This window comes from Benincasa hispida, chromosome 7 (assembly GCF_009727055.1).
Source record: "Benincasa hispida cultivar B227 chromosome 7, ASM972705v1, whole genome shotgun sequence".
Taxonomy (NCBI): Eukaryota; Viridiplantae; Streptophyta; class Magnoliopsida; order Cucurbitales; family Cucurbitaceae; genus Benincasa; species Benincasa hispida.
In genome coordinates, this window is record NC_052355.1 from 48,992,459 (window position 1) to 49,009,054 (window position 16,596).

At 30.6% G+C, this 16,596-nt stretch overlaps 1 pseudogene; it reads left to right on the forward strand.

The window, feature by feature from the left end:
* The first annotated feature begins 327 nt into the window (after window positions 1–327).
* LOC120082162 lies at window positions 328–1,463 on the forward strand (annotated as a pseudogene).
* The last annotated feature ends 15,133 nt before the right edge of the window (window positions 1,464–16,596 follow it).

A 16,596-nucleotide genomic window follows, 5' to 3' on the forward strand; every position in this document is an offset into this window, starting at 1 on the left:
ATAGAGTTTTGAGATAACTTTTTATATTTTTACCTCGAAAAGGAATTAATGCTTTCGATTTAAGAGAATGAAAGAGAAGATCAAAACAATATGTAATAAGATGGGAAAAAGAAGAAACGAACTCGCCGAAGTTTTTTTTTATATACTCCTACAAATAGATGGTTAACAAAATTTGGGTGGTCCAAAAGAATTAAAGGTAACAAACACTTAGCCACGAATACTCATCACTAAAAATAACTTTAAAAGCCAGATATACTAAAATTAGAATTTAAAATTTGAGTATAAAGGGTAAGATTCACTCACGTAGAAAGGCAGAGGCAAGGATCAGCCAAGAAAATAAAAGGAAAGGGAAAAAAAAATCCGATAAGAGAGTAGTTGTGTCTGTGCAAATAGACACAGAAGAAAAGTTATAAACTTTTTCAGACAAGTGTAACCTATTTTACACTTTTCTTCTGTGTCTACTTGACACAAAGAATCACAATGTCTTTGTTTAGATTATCAATCTTGCTATGTACAATGTTATTTGGCCCTTCCCTTTCATGGGCTACTTCTCCTAAGAACATATTCATTCTTGCTGGTCAGAGCAATATGGCTGGTCGAGGTGGGGTTGAGAATAATAAAGTGGGACAGCTCGAGTGGGATGGATTGATCCCACCAGAATGTCAATTTGACCCATCCATCCTACGATTAAACCCTGCGGGCCAATGGGAGATGGCACGAGAGCCTCTCCATGAGGGGATCGACATCGGCAAGACTGTTGGAATTGGTCCGGGAATGTCATTTGCTCACCAATTGCTAGCAAAAGCAGGGCCAAAAGCAGGCATCGTAGGTTTAGTTCCTTGTGCTAGAGGTGGCACCTTAATTGAACAATGGATTAAAAATCCTAGCAATCCTAATGCAACATTTTATAAAAATTTTATTGAACGAATCGAAGCATCAGATAAAGAAGGCGGGGTTGTACGTGCTCTTTTTTGGTTTCAAGGGGAGAGTGATGCAGCTATGAGCGACACAGCTAATAGATACAAAGATAATCTAAAGAATTTCTTCACGGACATCCGCAATGATATAAAACCAAGATTTTTACCCATCATTCTTGTTAAAATAGCCCTCTATGACTTTATGATGAAGCATGATACTCATGATTTACCCCGCAGTGAGGGCAGCAGAAGATGCAGTCAGTAAGGAGCTACCAGATGTTGGTGACCATCGATGCCTTGGAATTACCTATAAACTTTGACACATATGAAGGTTTTAACCAAGACCATGGTCATTTTAATACCACAACAGAAATTACTTTAGGTAAATGGTTGGCTGATACCTACCTCTCCCACTATGGTAATTTACTTTAATTATATTATTTATCATTTTCTAATCTCTATTCTCTTTTTATCTATCTCAATAAAATCATCTTTCTCCCTTCTCTTTCTTTAAATCTCATCTTATTTAATCTCAATTTAATAAATATGCACCTTGTTTTATTATTATTATTTTTTTTTATATAGTTCCTCATTTAAATAATAAAAAAAATTAAAATAATGTATATTTAGTATAGCATAAATGTGAGTAAATTAAATATATCTCTATTCCTTATTGTGTGGTAAGTTCTGTACTACTATGTTAACATTAATAATATTAATCCTTCTAAAAAAAATAAGATAAAATAGAATAAAAAAAACATGAACCAAAATAAAAGTATGATTAAAAGATATACTGGAATCTTTTTAAAATTTAAAAATTAAACAGATTTAAGCTAGATTTTTTTAGATAGATGAAGTGAGTGTTTAAGTAAAACCATGTTATTTTTACAAAAATATTTTAGTATTCTATTGATTAATAGGATTTGGATTTAAATTTACTATGGTAATTTTTGAATGTATTAAAACAAATTCAAAAATAGTCCAAAAGTAAAATCGGAGATGAATCTAATAACATCTAAACTCGAAAAAAAAAAAAAAAACAAAAAAAACCTTAAAAGTAGCTTAAATAGAAACTCAACTAAACCAATGAAAGGAAGCAATTAAAGCCTCTAAAGTCATCTTTTACTTTGAGCGGACTTTATGTAGGTTAGATGAAATTCTTTAATCAAATTTTACCAATAGCATAATTCATTCTTCTAGAACTTTTTTTTTTTTTTTTTCCCTTTTTCCCACGAAGTCTAAATTAACTCCAGATTTTTCATGAAATAAGAGGAAATTTTGGGTAATAAATAATTATGAAAATTAAGCAGAATTGAAAATGGAAGTCCAGTTGTAATACACATATGAAAAGGTTCGATTTGAATGAGTTTCTCCGTCAGAAAGCAATGGCCACGAGAAGAGATAGGAAACAAAACAAACTAATAATTACAACATTAAAATTTATAAATTACATTCATTAAAATTTTAAACTAATAATTATATTCATTTAAATTCCCCACTTATAATTTCCTCTTGATTTTGTTTGGCATATAAAGTTTGTAATTTAAGTTAATTAAACTTTCAAATCATTCATTAACCAATCAATTTAGACAATTTATTATCATTACCTTTAAAATTCATTCACATATTAATTCTCGAATGTGTAAACTTCTTTAAATGTTGATTTTACATAATGGTCAATTAGAATAAATATATAGACGATTTCAAATTAAAGTTTGATTTGATTCATTTACAAAAATTTAGGAATTTAATTAAAATAAATTTTAGTCTTACAAAAGTTTTTGCACAAATAACATAATGGAAGCTATAAATTGATACATTTAGAAAATTTATGGATACAATTATAAGTTTAGAGTTTAAGAGTCCGTTTGGGTTAACTTGAGAAAAAATATTTTTTAAAAAGTTCATGTTTATTTAAACAATTTTGACAAAAGTTGAAAATATTGTATTTTGAGTTATTGTCAAATACTCCAATTTTTCTAAAAATTACTTATTTTTTAAATTAAACATTTGAAATACATTTTAAACACACCATAAATTGATTTATTTTCTAAAGTTTAGAGATATAAATTGATATTAAAAAAACTATTTAGAAAATATTTCCAGAATTTATATAATTAATTTAATTAGTGGAGAATTAGTTTAGCAGCTGTTTCGTGGAAAAAGAAATTTTTGTAATTACCTGCCATAGATTTAACGAAAAGTCAAATGGAACGAAAGGGTAGGGAACGACAAGTCGTAAAGTGTTGGTCTTCGGAAACCGTCACATCGTTTTCGTGGATGTTTCATTGATAATAGAATATAATAATAACAAAATATTCTTAATTGCCAGCCAACGTGGCAATTGGCATTTGGAAAATGAGGGCTTTTTTTTTTTTTTTTAAGAGTCCAAATTGGAATTGATTGCGGGGGTGAAATTTATGAACACTGTTTTAGACTTTTTCTAATCATCCAATTAGAAAATTGAGACTCAGACGTCTAAATCTTTTCGCAGCCGGAGAGTTGTTCTTAAACCCTAATTTACGGATGGACCCCACCCCAGGCCAAATATTAATTATTAAGATAATTTACAGGTTATTTAATATTTTATAATAAATTTAATCTTTATGGTTGGAAAAATTCTAGAATTTAGTCGTTTGTATCTTTATAATTACAACATTAATAAACTTTTAAGATGATAGGACTAAACTCTAACTTTTTTTTTTCTTTTTCTTTTTAATCATTATAAATATACTTTTTGTGTTATGTATTTTAATATATGATTTTTAAATGTACTATTTTATTATGCATATTGAATAATAATTGTAAGTATGCAAATTGAGCTTTCGACTTCAAAAGAATGAATGCGTATCAATTCCAATTTGTTGAATGAGAAATTTTGTTCATATAACAAATTGTCACAACATTTTTTAAATTAATGACAAAATTATAAATGATCAAATGTGAGACTAATTAAAAGTACATGTGTTCCAAATTGAAATTCAAGATATAAGTTGGCAAATTATGGGGATGCCACAAGTTTTCATCGTGTGACCGTTGGATCGAATAAAATAATTGATTCAATTTGGTATTAATATTTGAGTTTAAGTTTAATTGAATAAAAAAAATAAGCATAATTTGGCCCAAAAGTCAACTAACACCCAAGTCCAATTAATTGGACCAAAGGACCAAGTTCATGAACCAACTAAGTCCAAGTCCATAAAGCCTATCTTAAAACTCTATGCTAAATCACCCTGAAGACCGAAGTTTTTTGGAGATACAAACTTTATGTTAAAACTCCAACTTCAAGAACATCGTTGCATTGCGCTTCTTCAAATCAAACGTATGCATTTAACATCAAGAACAAGCTGCAAAGTTCTCGTGATAAATCCATGTCGAGAACAAGCTATAGAGCCCTCAAGACAAATCAACATTAAGAACAAGCTACAAAACCCTAAGACGAATTTACTTTTTTTTAGAAAAGACATTAAATGATCATTTATTAGAGATTGTACTCACAATACTAAAATTAATACAAATACGAAGTTATTTTCAACAAATCAAATTTTTCCCAAAAAAAAAAAAAAAAATCTCATTCAACAGAGCTCATTTTGACATGTACTCCATGCAATTTCCCATATTAAAAGTTGTTTTTTTTTTGGATTTTGTGAGATTCATTTTCATTAAAAGTTCTTTCAAATTTTAATTTAAAATTTCGGATATATAAACGTTACTTCCATTTTATAAGGTTTGTTAATCACCTTTCTACCAATATTTTCAAAAATCGAATCACGTTTTAAAAATTAAAAAATAATTCTTTTTATTTTTAAAATTTTAGAATTCAATTAAGAAGTCAAATATTATTTTTTAAGAAATGAAAAAACTATAATAAAAAAATTGAAAGAAAACAAACATAAATTTTAGAAACTAAAACTTAAGTAAATGTTACAATATTAGAATGTTGAACAAAAAGTCAATGTGTCTAAATGTCGTAATTTCACACTTAATTCAGGCAAATTTCTAAGTCATCGGCACATCAATTCTGTTATCCTACATTTTATTAGATTTTTATCTATAATAAATTTTTATAAAAGATCCAGGATAATTTTGAAATTTTTATAAAAGAGGAAAGATATTACTGTAATTTTGAAAAGAATAGGGAAGTTTTTGAAATAAGGGACAAAGTTCGAGGGAGTATCTTTTATAACCCAGTGCCAAAGTTTTTTTATGAAAAAACTTGTGCGTTAATCTATGGGAAGATAAACGAAAACTTTGATTAATTAGTGTGTAATCTTTGATATTTGGGTTCTATGTTCGAAATAAATATGATTACCCCAAAAAAAAAACCACGTACGTAATATGCAAATATTTGTGTGGAAATGTCAACAGGGACACGACTTTATAAAGGTAGAATTAAATATAAATTTTTTAGTAGACTTCCCTCAATTCTCATAATGATGTTATACAACTTTCTTTATTCAATAATTATTGTTGGATATAGAAAGTCAAATTATTGATTTTGAGATTATTATTCATATCTTATCTACTAAGCTATACATTAATAATACAAGGTCACGTCTCAAAAGATAAGAGAAAAAGCAATTTGAGTATATTCATTAAAAAGAAAAAAAAAAAAAGACGGACTAGAGAAACAACAAATTTTAAAGTTTCATTTAGAAAAATGACAAAAAAGTTTTAAAATTATAAAAATAGCATAATGAATTTATATAATAAAAAATACTAATGAGTAAATGACGAAACTACCCTAAAACAATAAAATTAAGTACAAATGAAAATGCATACACTTCTTAATAAACAAGACGAATACCACAAATACATAGTATCTAAACATTTCGAAATTAAATACCACAAATACATAGTATCTAAACATTTCAGAAGCGAAATTAAATACCACAAATACATAGTATCTAAACATTTCAGAAGCGAAATTAAAAATCACCAAATATGGTCTTTTATGCAAGGAAAGATACGAGCCGGGGTTATTAGAAACTTATGGATGTATACAACAATGGACTTCCTCCAAGATGAGAAAGAACAAAGTTGCCGTCAATTGGGTCATTAGAAACTTATGTATACAACAATGGATTTCCTCCAAGGTGAGAAAGAACAAAGTTAGATTTTACCAGTAAAATTATTGGCAGATTTCATGATGATCTGACCATTGGAAATATGATTGCGTTTGACACCAAACCAGTTGTAGGGAGTCTTCATTCCATGTGACCATTTTGCTCATTGGAAAGCCAACTTTAAATACTATGAATCTCATAATGTCATTGTTGAAAATGATGTTCAAAGTAAAAACAAAAGAAGAAAACACGTGTGCAAGCAAAGGTCGGTAACCTGGTGAAGGTCGGCAACCTGGTGAGGGTGGTCGTTAAAAGCTAGACAAGATGATGGAATTCGTTGTTGAACCAACGATGAGATTGCAAATGAGAAAATAAGATTTTGGGGCAACTAAGTGAAGAATATGAAGATGAGATTTAGGGTTTTTTGTTATCTTCTTTTAATAAATAATAATTATTATTAAATAATAATAATAATAAGAAGAATATATATATTAATATTATTATAATAAACTGATAAATATATATACATTTTCAAACATTTAAAATTTAATTCTCATTATGATGTTTCTTTTTAGGTTCAACAAGCCATTTTTACATGTTTGTATATGAAAAATTGAAAACATCGTAAATATAAAGAAAAAGAAATCAAATGAATTTGATACCAATATGTATAAAATAATTAAAAAAATATTTAGATACAATTGAATTGGTAACAAACATATAAACAAATCAAAAGTTAGTTGGATAAAATCACATTTGATAATAAAAAATAAATTCAAATATAAATTGGAGAGAAAAAAACAGTTAAGTTTTTATTTATTCTTATTAAAAAAATCGATAAATAGTTAGATAAAATCTAATTTGATAATAAATTATAAATTCAAATATAATTCGGGGGAAAAAATTAGTAAGGGAGTTCGTTTATTTACAATTGCACTGTATTCATCATTCCATTCTCATAAGGTTCAACAATTACATTGTATTTATAACTTCATCAACCACAAAAACCTATGAAAAAACTAATTCGTTGTAGAGGAATAGCAAAATTGCAAAAATGAATACTTATTTGTTTGTTAAAAAGACAAATTAATGATTTAATAATATAATAAGATGATAATGAATAAAAGATAATTAAAAAAATATATAAAAAATGATCAAATTTAAATTAAACATACCGTTTATTATATGATAATAGGTATAAAATATTCCGTAAAATCTTAATTAAAATAAAAAATTTAATCCGAATTTAGAATCATAAAAAATGAATAAAATAATATAAAATCTAAAGATGTATTACAAATTAAAATCCAAATGGTGATAAACAAATTAAATATTGATTAATTCGAAATATTTTCGAAAAGTGGTTAAATAAAATAAAAACAAATAACTAATTTGAATCAATTAGGGAATAAAAATGAAGAAGATGTTGGTTTATTTTAAATCAATTCAAGTAGTTACCAAAATCTAATTTTTATATTAAAAATAAATTTAAACTTCAAAAGAAGGAAAAATAAGGAAGAGATTGGTTTATTTTAAATCAAATTCTAATTGTAAAGTTATAGGAAGTGATATTTCTTTTCGCAAAATATTAAAAGAATATAAAAATAGTATATACAACTAATTTATTAAAAATGTGAGAAATATAAACTAATTCATTCAAAATGTATGTATACAATTATGAAAAATAATATAAAGATTTGAATAAAATATATGGATAAAAGAAGTTTTTAATAATATATGGATATTTCAAATATAAATTTAGTAGAAAAATCTATATATTTTATTAATGTGAGATAAATTTGAAATGTGGTTAAATATAATCTAAAATAATAATAAAATATAGAGATTATGTTAACTACATGAGCAAAATTAGGAGTTAGGAAGGCAGTTGTCCTTGACAAATATAACAATTATCCTATCCTGTTTTTTATTTTGGAATTCCTAGTATTTGTAGTTTCACCAACAATATCTAGAACAAGGCAATTTAGAAATTTGTGGCCATGTGAATGTCACATGAGTTGCTATAATTCTTTCCGGGTAATTTTGCTATTTTTCAGAATGAAACCTCAAATTCCGTCATAAACTCCAATTTCCAAAAAAGCCAAGGGCTAACAAGAAAAATAGTGAATTTTAACTTTTCATTTCTAAGAATAGTAGATGATCATTTTATTCATAAAAACTTTTCATTTCTAAGAATAGCATATGATCATTTCATTCATAAAAAGGGCAAAACAAATTAAAAAATAAAAAATAAACTACCCACAACCATACCAATGTGATTGCAATTGAATTATTAAGAAATATTCGTAATTACATTGTAATTAAAACAAATATCTAGAAACTATCGATTGGTCAGATTCTGATCTCCAACCAAGTTGCCGCCATTTTCCTCCCCGAAATGGGCTCCTCTGCCAACAATGGTGCGACAAATTGGTTAATGCCAACACCTTCTATATGTTTGGTTTACCTTTTCATAATGGCTTGATAGGAATTACTTTGGAAAGAAGAGACTCTGCAAACCCTTGGTCGATGGTGGACTAAGTCAAGCTTTTTGTCTACACACCCATGGATTTGATTAGTTAGAAAAGGATGAAAATTGAAAAATTAGATAAAATAAAATTTGAAATTGAAGATAAAATCAAATATGATATTTGAAAAAAACTTATATTCAATTTTTTAAAAAGATTACATCTGATTTGAATTAGTTGTAGCATAACTGACAGATGGGGGCATTTTAGGGTTAAAGAAAAATTATTAGGGTTTTGTAGTCATTAAAGGTCTTTTAAAATTTTTTATGATACTTCCAACAGGATATTTATGTGATCTACAAATACAGTTTAATTAGTTTCCAAAGAACGCCCAACAAATGCACTAAACTTAAAAACAAATACACTACACTTGAAATCACTTAACCAAACCATCTAGATCGTTTTTGAGCTTACCCAAAATTTTGTAACAATATTTTTTGTTGGTTCTAGACCAAAATATTAGTTTAAAAAGTGAGGGATAAAAATTTTATCTAAATAATTGCATTCATAAAGAAAGAAACCGATTTAGATTGGAGTATGAAAATCCAAATAAAAAATCATCCATTGAAATTACTAACCAATTATGATCTGGGGTTCATGTCAATCGTGGAGATCTTATGAATAGAAACAAACAAACAATATTCGATGATGGTACATCCTTCAACCTTCTTTCATCGAATCAGTCAAGGTGGGTATAACACCCCCAAGGTAAACAAGTTAATATCAACACCATCTACATGTTTGGCCTACCTTTTCACAATGGCTCCATATGAATCACTTTGGAAAGAAAGACTCTGCGACTTAAACTATTGGTCGTGGTCGATTAAGTCAAGTCTTTCATCCTGTAGATTTGATAGTTAAGTCAAGCCTCCAAAGTAGATTTATCGTCGATTGAGGAAAAAATAAATAAAATCAGCAAGAAAAAGGTGAAAATTAAAAAATTAGATAAAATAAAATTTGAAATTGAAGATAAGATCAAATATGATAATTGAAAAAAAAAAATACATTTGATTTTTAAAAAAGATTTACATTCGACTTTTAGAATTTGAAAAGTGTCCGGAGATAATTTAGGAGAAAATCAAGATTCATGCTATAAAAAATTGCAAATGACATAATTAGTTGTAGTGTAATTGAAAATCCTGATGGCATTTTAGGGTTAAAGAAAAATAAGAACACTTGTGAGAGTGTATTTGCTATAAATTTGATGGAATTTTTATTTTGCTATTCTTCCCAACGGAATCTTTAAAACAAAAAAATAATATGATTCAAGATTATAAAAAAAGACTAATTAATAAAATGAGATGTTTTTTGATATTCCACGTTTAAAACAATTTTATAATAAAGATAATCAAATAAATAATTTAAAAACGTATGATTTAGTTATGATTAAGAGAAAATATACTATAAATATAAAGTTAGTTAGGAAAACTAATATGATACCAGATTTGAAAATCCAAAAAAAATTAGTTGTTGTAGAAGATTCAAATATTCAAACTAACTATTAAATTTGATACAGAAATTCAAAACAACGGTCAAATCGCAAGATTTATGGAAAATTATCCGCTTGAAATAATGATGTTAGTTGGTGTTGAAAGTCTGTTGGGATATATAGTTGAGCAATTAATTATAGTCTAATTAATACAGATGAATTAATCACACTGCAATTAAAAAAGACGATAAGGACATTTTAGGATTTTAAAAAGTTGGACTCACATGATATCCATGCGTTTTGTTATAATTCAAAATTACTCCGATTTTTGCTATTTTTCAAATGATAGTGTAATTATTGCTATATACCTGATTTTTCTAAAAGTTGAGTGGCTCTCCTCTTGCCACATAGTAGAATTTAAAGAAGAAACTAAAAGATAAGAAAATTTCATTTTTGCCTTTTCTATATGTTTTTATCCATTCGAAACCTTCTGTTAGGGTTTGCTATTCTTTCTAACTTTCTCTCCATTGTATTAGTTATTCCATGAAGATCGAAAAAGAAATTAGAAGAAAAAGAACATGCAAGTTGAAAGACACAGAGAAGAGAAGAAGAAGAACACGATCTATAGTGATTCGGTGAGAAATCACCTACATCCACTCTTCAAGGTTTATTTCTCTTTCAAAGCTTTCTTCTTTTTACTGATTTCTTGTGTCATCAATATTTTCCTTTCCATATTTGTTTTATATACATAGATATGTTTGTAAATAGGTTACAAAACAGGTAAGCTAAAAACAACATTCATAGATTATTTGTTGTTTCAACAAATATTAAGAACTTTCTATTTTCTTGTAATTTATATAGATGAACTGTAACTTCATCTTTGAACTTCAAGGTATATTTTTTAGCTCAACTCTTTTACAAATTCTCCACCTTGAGTTAAAGTGTTTTTGTCTTGAAAACCTTGGTCTTGTTTTTCAAATCTAGACTTCTACTGAACGGTCTACTATTTCTAGTAGACCTCAGCAATACTCTAGCTTAAATCGATGCACTGTGATAACGGGCAGAAATACACGTTATCATAGTGCTGAATTCTTAAACAATGTCGGATTGCATTGATGAAATATGTTAAATTGCGTCCATTAAGCATAAATTTTATAATATTGCGGTCGCATGTGTCCAATGCATTAGAGCAGTTGATCTTTATATTTTTGTGCAGAATAATATATTAACGCAATGCAAAGAATGCGATCACAGGAATACATTGGTCGAGTGCAACTTCATCGCAAGACTTTGCGTTGATTGTGCTCGCAAACATTCACCCAAGAAGAATCACCGCAACATGGTGGACACATCCGGACGAAAGGACAATTAAGATCGATGGGACAGAAAGCTGACGGCAGTCGGATCCAAATTAAGTTGACAGCCGATAGCGGTCATAAAGTACATCCAGCTTTATCGGTGACAATTATCCGACGCATTAGTTAGGAATTAAAGTTGTCCCATCTGTACAACAGTAGAGATAAGTCATCTTTCACCTTTGATGCCCTATAAATACCAAATGCATTCTTCAGAGAAGGGGTTAAGTAGTCGATTATTTCATCATTTTACAAGTTCGCGTCTTTGCCCATAGTCTTCTTTCATTTTAAGGCGGATGCGAGGAAGAAGATGTGTCAATAGATCGTTCTGGAAAGCTTTGGAAAGCACCGGAAGCTCCAAGACAGAGAGAGGGCCGACGCCTGTGGAAGCGGGAATATTTATAGATCAGAATAGAGATTCAGTGTAAAAAGCCTCAGTCAGCAAGGAATTGCTATTAGGCTCTCTACCTTTAATTTCCATTATCATTATGTACTCAATTCAGTTATACGAATGGAACGTCTTCCTCTATATTTTTTCACTCTCTGTAATTCACGCATGAGTAGCTAAAACAGTTGAATGGGTTGAGAAGCCTTTAGCTAGCACAACTAGGGAGTCTTCATTCTTTGTGATTATCTTGTTTATGTATGCTTCATTTGTCTATTAGAGATACTCGGGAGGGTAATCTAAGGAAATGATCTAGACTTGGGAAGGTCAGGTGAATATCTAGGTTTGGAAGAACCAGATTAGAACACATAAACGAGAGATAGACGCTTAGGAATGAGCACTATTTGTTATTAACGCATTGCATGCATCTTAGTAATAAGATATGATTGTATGCGGTCATCTTGCTTACATGCATTTTGCATCAACGCATAGGACAAGAGTAGAGACTTAGGGATAAGCCCTATGGACATTTGTATTCAACACATGCGTCCTAGACTTAAGAGCATCGCATTTACATTGGGAAATGACTTGCTGTGCATGGTTGTAACATGATCGCAAAGTTTGACGCATTCCCAAGTAACGCTAGCTAAAGATCTTCTCAACCCATTCATTGCATACTCATTGCATCTATCAACGCAACTCTCTTTCTCAAATCCGCCGCTTTTATTTACTTTTTTTTCATCAACACAACAACACAACAAACACCCACACTTTATTTATTTACTTGGTTACCACAAAGTTTTCATAAACATTATCAACGCAACTATTTTCACAACTCCATGTGTTCGACCCTGGACTTACCAGGAAACTCAAAGGAATTTACACTTGAATTCTGCTGGAAAAACTTGGTTGCACAAAGCAATCCATCAACGCATATCATCCATACTCCCACTTCATAAAATTCAAGCATCACATTGCTTTAGTCAGAAAATCAGATAAGTTTTCTTCTGTCTTCATCTTTTCAATTTTGATTTTGTCTTTCTCTACCTCATACCTAATAAAAATGTAAACGTATATCCACATGTTTGGTTATGTCATGAAACTGCGGGTTTTTAGTTAGACAAATAGCACTTTGATTATCACATTTAATGCTTACCGTCTTCCGATTGAAACCAAAATTTGATAATAGTCCTTGTAGCCATTTAGCTTCTTTTATAGCTTCTATTAAAGCAATAAATTATGATTTTGTGGAAGATAGAGCCACAATAGATTGTAAGTTAGATTTCCAGTTGATAGTATTGATAGGCCTTTAAGAGAGATATATTTTCTACATTAATTCCCTCAAAATTGTGTTATTTGTTTACTTTCAAAGTTCATTTTGTAGGTAAAACAGTCCCGAAGGCAATTAGGAGTCATTCCAAGAAATTGAGCTAAAAAGGATAAACAATGACCACGAAAGTCAAAAAAGTTGAAAAGAATCAAAGTAATTACCCACATATCATCAGACCCAGCGTCATGACCCTCCTAGAAGCGTCGAGCAACGCTTGAAGACAGAAAGCACCCATCTGTTGCAAAACAGGGCAAAATTGCAACGCTATGAAGTTTAACGAAATTGTCCGTGCGCGCACGTGCGTTTTGCACAACTGAGTTGAAGGAAATCGGAAATGAGATTTCCATGAGTAGGAGAACAAGACTATTCCAAATTATAATCATGAATTAACATATATTTACAGTTGACTTCAAAAGAAATGGTTATACAAATATTTCCAGAAATTACAGCATGAATAAATACAAATGTACAGAGGGAAACTCTACACACATAAGGAGAAACGTCTCCACGCTTCGTTGAGCACAAATTCTGGAACAATAGTAACCTCGAACGCCCGATCTACACGACTGCAACACCGCAGCAATGAACACCGCAAGAACACTTCGCGCTCGTCCTCAATGATCTCCTTGGTCACAAAATTTTTCGCAACATGAACTCCTCTGCAACAGCGAATGGCCTCTACAGCACCACGAATAGCCTCCAGAAAACCTCGACAGTGTCGAGTTGAGTTTGACACCACCAACAAGGCGACTTTGGTATTCTCGGTGTGAGAATCCAAAAGGTGGGCTCTGTTCGGACTTGGTATGAGGCAAACGAAGGGCAGAAACAACGATCGTATACACGACTGGGCAAGTGAGAGAAGTCAGAGACCTCTCGTATAGGTCGATGCCCAATCGTTTAGATAAAACTATGTGATTGTCTAGCAAAAGCTATGTGATCGTTTAGCTTGGTCTGTCGCGTACAGACTCTACACGATCGTTTACCTTGGACCAGCGATTGTCTAGCAAAGCTATGTGATCGGTTAGTAAACATTGCACGATCGTTTAGCTCGCACATGCACAATTATTTAGCTCGCTCAGGCGTCGTTTAGTAAATCTGTATTTATTTGACAACTTCATGAGTTTCTTTTTCACCAGAGAGAAAACTCAAATTCCTTTTCAAACTTTTGTAAAAAAAAACTTCTTTTCAAAATAGGAAACTACTTTCCTTTTAAACTCACGGTTACCATGATCTAATAACCACCCACTACTTTAGTTATTTAAAATAAAAAGAATAATTATCTTATAATTAATATTATTATAAATATAAATGATAACCAACTTATCATACTATATTTATACCTATAGTTTTAATATTTCGTCTCATGAAACATATAAACCATAGTTCTTTTTCTATTCCATGGTACTTAATGTAAATCTTATTTACATCAATCCTCCACTAGATGTATCTTATACATCATACCGATTATATCATATATAATCAAAATACATCTTGTCAATTTGAACATTTCAAATCAACACGAATAACTGATCCTCAACAGAATCTAAGCTACCAAGGGGACCTCATGGACCTGTAGATCTGAAGCTCCAACGGTACGTGAATAACTGACTAAACTCTTTAGTCACAGGATCCACCATCCATCAACTGCCAGGCACTCCACTAAAGACCAACAGCTAAACTCTACTTATCCTTGCATCTTCTTCCCTTTCCCTTTGCTCTTCCTGTCTCTTATACACATCTAGATGTGTATAAGAGACAGTATATTATGTGTCCATCTTAACCAATCAATAGTGCGACAACCCTTCAGAGATCGTTCGTAAGTACAGCTAGGCCAATAACCATTATGCCCCTGTAGTTACATTTGTTTCCTTAAGTACCACTAATCCCTCTAATGAACATAAGTCATAGTCCTACTATGACTAAGTCTTCTCTTCCAAAGAGAAGCTGTGTCCACTATGTTCAAGCCCCGGAATCAGCCCTTAAGTGAGTTATCTCTCTACTTATCCCGCTTCGGGAAAGGAGGGAATTCCATATCGTGAATTGAGTTCCCAGCTCCCAGATCAGACAAGTCCCCAAAAAGGTAGGCATGTTGAGTTGGAAATCTAGCCACTCTCACCCATACTAATCAAAGGACTACCCTCAAAGGCAGGAGTTCACAAAACACTCAGGATTGAAGTCGTGTCACCTATGGTCGTTTAGGTGAGATGTAAGTCTCTAGTATCAATAGCGTTATATACAGAGTCTAGTCATCTCGTGGTCTAAATCTTATACAAACTCTTTGTATAGGACACTTTCGCTCCACGTCTCCACTTGAATGGTCAGGATCAACCATCTGTAGTAGTTTACAATACTTGCAAACCTCTATAAAGCGGGTCGTATCTGTAGTGTCACCATGATCAGGTATCCCACCTTAATCCTTATATTACAGACCGATTTAGGTTTTCACTTAAGGCATGATCCACTTGTATATCACATATACATGCTTAAGTTCATATAAGATAACTGAGGTGTTTTGTTTATTGGACATGAGTAAATGCCATAATTAAATAACACTTATTTTATTCATTAAACAATGTGTATCTTTACAAAACAATGAGTCTCCGGGAGAATTAGGATAACAATCCCAACATGAGCGTCAGCACAACGTCAAGACCCTAGCCCAATGCTTCTTGGTTTTTTACGATTTAGCGTTGTAAGGCTAGACCCAGCGTCGCAACGCTAGACCTGTGACTATAAAGTAGTTTTTTTCATTTTAGGTAGAAAAGAGGCAAAATTCTTCATAGAGTCCGAAGTTTCTCTCTTCACCAATTCAACTCCTTGGTAACCTTTTCTCTAATTAGTTAGATTTCCATTTTCTTTCTTTGATCATTGTAATGGATTTCTTCATAGATTTATCTATGGATTTGTGAAGTAATTTTTTCATTCTTGTTTTTAGTTTCAAGAATTCTTGCAATCTTTTTGAGTTTTCTGCTTTTCCTTATAAATTGTATTATGAAATTATGGATTCTTGAATCAGTTTTAAGTTCTAAAAGCATGTTTAGGGATTTTTGTCTTTTAAGCATGTTAAGCCAAGATTATTAGTTTTGCTACAATCTTGATTGGATATGTTGCTAGGATGTATTCATGTATAAAAATTTCTAACTAGGGTCTACTAAGTGGCAAAAGTTAATTTTGTATTGATGGTTATTCTTAGAATACATAAATTGCTAGATTCAAGGATAAATTCGGTTAATTGAATATGGCTATCTTGACAATTAAGCGACACAATTGAATTCTCGAACTTAATGCATATGTTTCTATTCTATATGGACTCTATCGAACCCAAGAGAACTAGAGGCATATAGGTTGATTAGAGTAAGCCCTTTCCAACTTTAATCAATAGTTAGAACGCTTTCTTGATTAGAATTCACTAGCTATCTGCCTTTGTAGAGGTTATCCAAGTCGAGTCAAGCGAGTAGTTGTGTGCATAATTCGTTTGCATGATTAATTTGTAGAAATCGATGATAGAGATTGCATTGAATGTCTAACTTGAACTAGAAATAGGATTGAACAACATTTGCTTGAAATTATCTTTTATCCTTTGGTT